Here is an 8084-nt window from a genome sequence, read left to right as displayed (position 1 = left end):
AAGCTGGGGTACAAAGAATGTACAAAAATAAACATTCTAAAATAAACTCAAACATCCATCCATGCATCCATCCATTTTCTTCCGCTTTATCCGGAGTCGGGTCGCGGGGGCAGCAGCTCAAGCAAAGCTGCCCAGACCTCCCGATCCACACACACCTCCCCCAGCTGGGAGGTGGAGCTGGGAGCATGGCCTGGGCCGCCGGGCCACCCGCCCTCAACTGCCACCCAATCCTCTCTGCACCCGACCCCCATGGCCCCCTCTGCAGGTGGTGAACACACAGGAGGGCGGGCCCACGGCGCTCTATCGGGCTGGGCCCCATGGGCTAAGGCCGGGCACCATGGGCTAAGGCCCGACCGCCAGGCACTCGCGCGCAAGCCCCAACCCCAGGCCTGGCTCCAGGGTGGGGCCCTGGCTCCGCCATACCGGGCGACGTCTCAGTCCTTGATTTTTTTACTGGTCAAGGAGATTCTGCCCTTAGTCTGACCCGTCACCTAGGACCTGTTTGCCTTGGGAGACCCTACAAGGGGCACAAAGCCCCCGACAACATAGCTCCTAGGATCATCCGGGTACGCAAACTTCCACACCACGATAAGGTGGCAGCTAGAGGGGGAGCACATTTTGAACAATATATACAAAATGGTCTATGCGTTTTGTCTTTATTCCACATCTCAAAGCAATTTCTGTCTGCTATTACACAAAGCTTACAGCACAAACTTTTTACCTAAATGGAGTTTGACTCTCTCTTGGAATGTGTTTCAGCATGTAAACAACCTATCTTCACAGTTTGAGGCCCTGTTAACACCCTTCCCCCCTCCTTTCATTCAAATGCGTAATTGGCACTTTACAAGGGAGAGCGAGAGAGGCTTATTCAACAGTATTCCCTGGGCAATAAGTGAATCATTTCTCTCAGTGACAATCTTCATTCGACCACGTGAGGTTGTAAGAGACCCTCTTACGCTGATCTCCTTCAATCATATGTGCAACGCTGCGCTTTTACGCATGGAGCCAGCAGCCAGGGGCTATTCAGACAGCATTCACATGCCACAGAGTAACACATCACACCTAGAAACGTTCTTTGGGATACCATGTGAGACTGTTCTGCCCTGTGATTGGATATTGGAAAACCATGTGATGGTGAACCAATTCTGATTGGACACTCACATTCTGCACATCATCACACAGCTTCTATGAGGAGTACAAAGATGGTGGATGGCTGGCCAAAAGTCAGAGGAGTTAACTTTTCGGCAAAAAAAAGTAAGTTTCTATTTTATATCATTAAAAAGTTATTTATAATTTAGTAAAACGTGTACCTAGCTGTTGTATATGATGGCGTCGGCCCCAGAGGGTTAAAGTAAAATTGGTGGGAGCAGGGGGTGGGGGGGAATTTTGAGGCATTCCTTAAGACCTGCTCAAGATCAAATTCAAACTTGTCTTAGATTAACGCATTTAGTATGTCCAGTTCAAATTTGGCGAAAATCAGATTCATTTTATTCAAGTTATTGTACACAACACAGTGTGACTGATGCTCACACACATGCACGGAGATTAACTTTCCAGCAGGTGGCAGACATGTCTATGGAATATTACATCATCAAAACAAAGTTGCTTTTTTTGGTGACTCAAATTTAATTATATTCCCTTTTAATTTAGTCAGTTACAAGATGACAGCATTCATTGTTTTTTGATGTTGGTGTCCATCTGTCTTCACATGTTGAAAGGTACATGGAAAGGCTTTTCTCTAGCCTTTGAACATATTGATGGCACAACTGCAACCTTGACCTCCACAACCTTCACCTTGAGATATGACCTCTATATTCAGATTCATCTGAAATATTGCACAAAAGTATATACTGTTGACATTTGTGTTCAAATGTTCAATGTCTTCCAAGCTATTGCACTCACTCTTGTGGACACACACACACACACACACACACACACACACACACACACACACACACACACACACACACACACACACACACACACACAGATGGATCTGCCCAGCAACAGGTTTGACAACAGTATAATGACTGTTGGACAATTACAAATAAGGCAATCAAATTCTATAAATCATTTAACATTGATTGAGGGCAAAAGCTGAAATGAAAACAAGTTAGAATGACACTGTGGAATACCATAATAGAAAACATAACAATAGGACATGCCATGTGTGTGTGTGTGTGTGTGTGTGTGTGTGTGTGTGTGTGTGTGTGTGTGTGTGTGTGTGTGTGTGTGTGTGTGTGTGTGTGTGTGTGTGTGTGGATGTTCTCCCCGTGTTTGCATGGGTTTCCTCCATGTACTACATCCAAAGACATGCGGGTTTGGTGGATTGGAATCTTTAAATTGTCCGTAGGTGTGGGTGTGACTGTGTTTGTTTGTCTGTTTGTGGCCCTGTGACAGACTGGTGTCCTGGGTGTATCCTGCCTCACGTGCTATTACTGCTGAGATAGGCTCCAGCCCCCCGCGACCCTTAATTGGACTAAAAGGTTGAAGAAGTTTGTGTGTGTGTAAAAAAATAAAATAAAATAAAAAATATATATATATATATATATATATATATATATATATATATATATATATATATATATATATATATATATATATATATATATATATATATAAACAGTCATAAATGTACGGCTATGAATATGAATGTAAATGTTTTTGTGTGTGTGTGTTTTTTGTCATACAGAGTGCACTGATTCCCTTCTTTTAAATCTCTCTTCTCATGGCATTTGGCATTTTCCTTCTGTTATCTTCCTTTCTGTTGGTATCTATCTTTTTGCAGATGTCAGAAATGCGCCTCTGCCATTTTGGCTTCTGTTACAATATCTTTCCATTTGTGGAGTGCATTACCACATTTCAGAATATCCTTTATAGTATCTTTGTATAGTAGGTATGGGCAGTCATCTGCCTGGAGCCTTCTGCTAGTTCTCCATAGAGCAGTGCTTTGACTGACCGGTCATCTGGCAGGCGTGCAACGTGTCCCACCCAACGCAGTCTGTTTCTAATAACAATGATCTCAATATCTTCAGACTTAGCACAGTCTAGAACTTCATCATTTGTAACATAGTCATCCCATTTAATTTTGAGAATGGATCTAAGATGGCGTTGTTGAATGGTTCTTAGATTTTTGATTTGGTGGCGGTAAAGGGTCCAAGTCTCGCTTCCATACGTCACCACTGGTATAACATATGATTATATGCATGGACTTCTCATCTTCTTTATATTAATATGTTGTTTGATTTCCTTTTTCTGTTTCTTCAGCTTTGTAAAACTTTGCAAAACCTTGTAACTGTTAGAATGACCCCTTTGAATCTGGTCTGCTTGAGGTTTCTTCCTGTGTGCTTGCTCTAGGGGTTGGTAATGTTTGACCTTACTTGTATGAAGCGCCTTGAGATAGCTTTGTTATGATTTGGTGCTGTATAAATGAAATAAATTGAAATTGAATTCGACACTTCTTATACACAGAGTTTAGTTTCGGCTTTTAGTTCTCTACAATTAAAGACTCTGTTTCTGAGCCTACCAATGGCACATGAGGGAGCTTGGACGCACAGACTAATCTATTCATCTACCTTGCAGTCATTGCTGACATAACTTACAGATATTTGAAGTGATACGCTTTAGTCATTTTAAATTGCTTCTACACAAACCAGAGCATTAGCCCAAAATGGTCTGTTTTTGTTTTGAAATACTAATTTTTAATTTTGTAGTAGCATTAATTTTATCATTTATGTGTTCAATCATTAATCCAATATACCAAAACACTTAGAACTAAAGTCAATTTAGAGTTTAACATCTGTTCATGGACTTAAGCGCTTTTCTTCAATTATCCAAAGCCCATTGGACCAGTTCTGTTTCAGCTTCTGACCACGACAGTGACTTAGAGCACCATTTTCTATCTGGGGAATAAGATGCATAAGAACAATTTGTCCAGTTTCACAATATGTAAATCTGACAGTTTCACAATATGTAAATCTGACACTGTATTACTTTGGTCCACATCAAATTTAAAATAAATTTAGCCTGCAACCCAATATATACTTGCTCTTTATCTATAATTAGTTTTTCAACTGTTGTCATCATTCCCTTGTTTCTCCAACTTGAAGTGCCTTAAAAAAAAAACCTTCACTTTTTTTGCTCTGCAGTGGTTGGTGTAGAAGAGAAATACGTCAAACTAAATATTCCTTACCTTTTTCATGGAGTGCTGCTGCAGTGACAGTTGCAAAAACCAAAATGGGTCATTGGTGAGAAGTTCAGATTACAATAAATGATGGCGGAAAAGAGCCCAAGCCAAAATGAAAGCCAGATTTTTTTTTTTTTTTTTTTTCATTTTCAGAAGTACTAACATGCATCTCTGCTCATCACACCAGCAAACACAGGAAAGATACTTATAGAAAGCGAACACAGTTACAGCTAAAAATAATGGTTGGCACTTTTCCAGTGCATGCTTCTAATGCTGCTGGGTGGAAAGTGGTGGGAATGTCTCCAGATGGTGTTTATGCTAGATTATCTTGTTTTAATGACCTTTTTCCAACTTTTTAACTTGTCAAATAAGGTTATGATAAGACACCACAGCCCAGTCTTACTGTGGTACCACTGAAGGTGCAGCTTTTTATTTATTCATGTCTTCAGACATAAGTCCAACCCACACACTGACATTTTTATACATTATCTGAATCTGTAATTTGCATAAATTCTCAAGAAGTTACAGATTTGTACAACCCCTGGCAATAATTATGGAATCACTGGCCTCGGAGGATGTTCATTCAGTTGTTTAATTTTGTAGAGAAAAAGCAGATCACAGACATGACACAAAACTGAAGTCATTTCAAATGGCAACTTTCTGGTTTTAAGAAACACTATAAGAAATCAAGAAAAAAAAAATGGCAGTCAGTAACGGTTACTTTTTTAGACCAAGCAGAGGGGAAAAAAATATGGACTCACTCAATTCTGAGGAATAAATTATGGAATCACCCTGTAAATTTTCATCCCCAAAACTAACACCTGCATCAAATCAGATCTGCTCATTAGTCTGCATCTAAAAAGAAGTGATCACACCTTGGAGAGCTGTTGCACCAAGTGGACTGACATGAATCATGGCTCCAACACGAGAGATGTCAGTTGAAACAAAGGAGAGGATTATCAAACTCTTAAAAGAGGGTAAATCATCACACAATGTTGCAAAAGATCATCAATAAATGCACAAGTTTACGTTGATATTTTGGACACTTTTCTTATCCCATCAATTGAAAGGATGTCTGGGGATGATGAAATCATTTTTCAAGATGATAATGCATCTTGCCATAGAGCAAAAACTGTGAAAACATTCCTTGCAAAAAGACACATAGGGTCAATGTCATGGCCTGCAAATAGTCCAGATCTTAATCCAATTGAAAATCTTTGGTGGAAGTTGAAGAAAATGGTCCATGACAAGGCTCCAACCTGCAATGCTGATCTGGCAACAGCAATCAGAGAAAGTTGGCGCTAGATTGATGAAGAGTACTGTTTGTCACTCATTAAGTCTATGCCTCAGAGACTGCAAGCTGTTATAAAAGTCAGAGTTGGTGCAACAAAATACTAGTGATGTGTTGGAGCGTTCTTTTGTTTTTCATGATTCCATAATTTTTTCCTCAGAATTGAGTGATTCCATATTTTTTTCCCTCTGCTTGGTCTAAAAAGTAACCGTTACTGACTGCCACAATTTTTTTTCCTGATTTCTTATAGTGTTTCTTAAAGCCAGAAAGTTGCCATTTGAAATGACTTTAGTTTTGTGTTATGTCTGTGATCTGCTTTTTTTCTACAAAATTAAACAACTTCCGAGGCCAGTGATTCCATAATTTTTGCCAGGGGTTGTAGTACTTAAAGGTGTACAGCCTTTGGGGTTTTTTAAGATTTAAGTCATAGATAGAATTTTCTTGGGCACCCCTATAATTTTTTATTAACTTTTAAATAGGTGATTCATAATATGATATTGCCAATAAGATCAAAGCTCACAGTGTCTGGAAAAAATTAATAAATTGTTCCCCTGAAGGGAAATATTTCAAACGAACAGACAGCATTGAACTACATTTGATAGCTACCTTTACAGTGTGTGAGCGAGACCACAATGGCATCGTAGATTTTGTGGGGGCTTGACTTGTACAAGGGATACTGGGAATCACATGGCAACATCCAATCAGACCAGAGAGGCCCGGTCACATCAGTTAGCTGCTCGTCTGTACAGAATGAACCAACATGGCGGAAAAAGCTCCATACAGCTTATTTCTGTATAAATTTAATATGTTTCTCATATATTTTGTCAAGGTTAGCATGAAATAAACACTTCTAAACCTAAAAATTCTGTTTTTGTAACTTGATTTGATTGATTTACTAAACATATTATGAATGTTAGCATGCACACCCCGTGTATGCACATCACACAAGGTCAAAGGTCATTTCTGGTCATTTCAAAACATCAAGCATGCACGCACATACATCCTCATGTAGATGGCATTAAAAGGAAAACAAAATATTGAATTCCACCCACCCCAACCCAGGTAAATATGGCCTCTTCATTAAAATGAGGTGTAATTTTGAAATACATTTGAGATTAGAGAGAGATGAGATTTATTGTCATTGTCATTACACGAGTGCAACAACAACAAAATTACGTTTACACTCCACTTACCTCAGACAAAATACAGCAATTAATCCACAATTATTACTTGTTTACCATAATAATGGCACACATCAGAATTAAAGACAACACTGCCTCGCCAGTTCTGCCGTGGTCCCCTGGCCCTGCTCTGGGCCTGTGGGGCCCGGGGTCCTGCAGCCCATTGTGGGGGTGGGTGGTGGTGGTGGGGCACGGGTGTTGGCACTGGGGAGCTGGCGGCTGCTGGGGAGATGGGGGGCCGTGGTCTACGCGGGATGGGTCTCGCTCGGGCGGTCTCCTGGTCATGGGCTTTGGTGGCTGGGGTGGGATCTGGGGTGGGGGGTAGGTTGGGGGGTGGGGTGGTTTGGGGGCCCTGCTGGCTGTGCTGGGCGGCCTGGCTGCAGGGGGACCTGGCTACCGGGGGACCTTGTGCTCTTCCTGGCCCCGGGGTCGGGCTTCACCTCTTGTCTGGGGGTTGGGCCCCGCCCTCGTGTGGCTCGGTGGTCCCTACCTTGTGCTTTGGATTTGGTTGCAGTGGCTCCTTTGCTCCCCGTCCTTGCTGCCGCTCGCTCCTGCCCTCGGGGGCGGTGGCCCGGGTGGCGCGGTTCTGGGGCTCCCCCATTGGTGGGCCGATGTCGGCGCCCTGTATGCTTCCCTTGGAATTGGGGCAGCTCCCTGTGACCCTGTGTGGGGTGGGGTGTTGTCGGGGATGTGCACTCCGGCGCCCTTGGCCGCTCCCCTGTTGGTATGCTGTGCTGCCCAGTGGGTCTGGGGCCTGCCTTTTCTGTCCCCCATGCCCTTCCGCTGCCCCTTTTCTCCTGGTTCCCCCGGGGCCCTGCGTCCTGGACCCACTTCCGTCAGCGCTCGTGGCCGGCCGTGTGGCTTCTGACATGCCGGAGTGGTCCATGTCATATGGTAAGGTTCTGTACTCTTGTCTTGGCCCAACACACCAGCCACAGTAGTGATCGGATATTTAGCTGTGATCTGGGTCTCTGTGTGTTTGTGGCCGTCACCACAAATCGGGTTTTGGGTGCTCTTAAGAGGATTAACACTACGGTGTTCTAGATTAGGGTGTGGATGCTCACTAATTAGACTGTTGCTGTCACTGTTTGTTCATGTGTGGTTGTTTGTCATGGTATGTCGTATGGTTGGGGCCCCGTCTCCTCGGTGTCTCACGTCACAGTTATTGTCTTCACCACTTGTCTCTAGTTCTTGTCTGTCTTTGTGTTGTTTTGGTGGTCGGCCCTTCCTGATAGAAGCTGTCGGTTGTCTTTGAGTAGGATGTTGTAGGCTGATCGGGAAGGGCGGATGGGGGTCACACACACACACCACACTCACTCATGCACTACATACCTTCTGTCTTGCAAGAATAAATTACATATATGGGTATTAATGTTCATAAATGGTTCTGCCAGTGTGGCACTTACCATTACTATTTATGCAGACA

At 42.8% G+C, this 8084-nt stretch overlaps 1 protein-coding gene and 1 long non-coding RNA gene across 2 annotated transcripts in view; one reads left to right on the top strand and one right to left on the bottom strand.

Annotated features, from left to right (window-relative positions):
• LOC117506540 overlaps positions 1 to 7597 on the bottom strand; it is a 19786-nt gene extending 12189 nt beyond the window's left edge. Inside the window, exons 1-2 of the long non-coding RNA XR_004559499.1 lie at positions 7586 to 7597; positions 715 to 721 (exon numbers count right to left, since the gene is read on the bottom strand). This is a non-coding gene — a long non-coding RNA (uncharacterized LOC117506540). The remainder of the gene's footprint in view (positions 1 to 714; positions 722 to 7585) is intronic.
• Positions 1 to 8084, top strand: part of asic1b (acid-sensing (proton-gated) ion channel 1b) — an 856126-nt gene that overhangs the window by 219720 nt on the left and 628322 nt on the right. The window lies entirely within an intron of this gene.

This window comes from Thalassophryne amazonica, chromosome 3 (genome assembly GCF_902500255.1).
Source record: "Thalassophryne amazonica chromosome 3, fThaAma1.1, whole genome shotgun sequence".
NCBI classification, from domain to species: Eukaryota; Metazoa; Chordata; class Actinopteri; order Batrachoidiformes; family Batrachoididae; genus Thalassophryne; species Thalassophryne amazonica.
The sequence above is the reverse complement of the archived record's forward strand: the minus strand, read 5'-3'. Positions and strand labels throughout refer to the sequence as shown.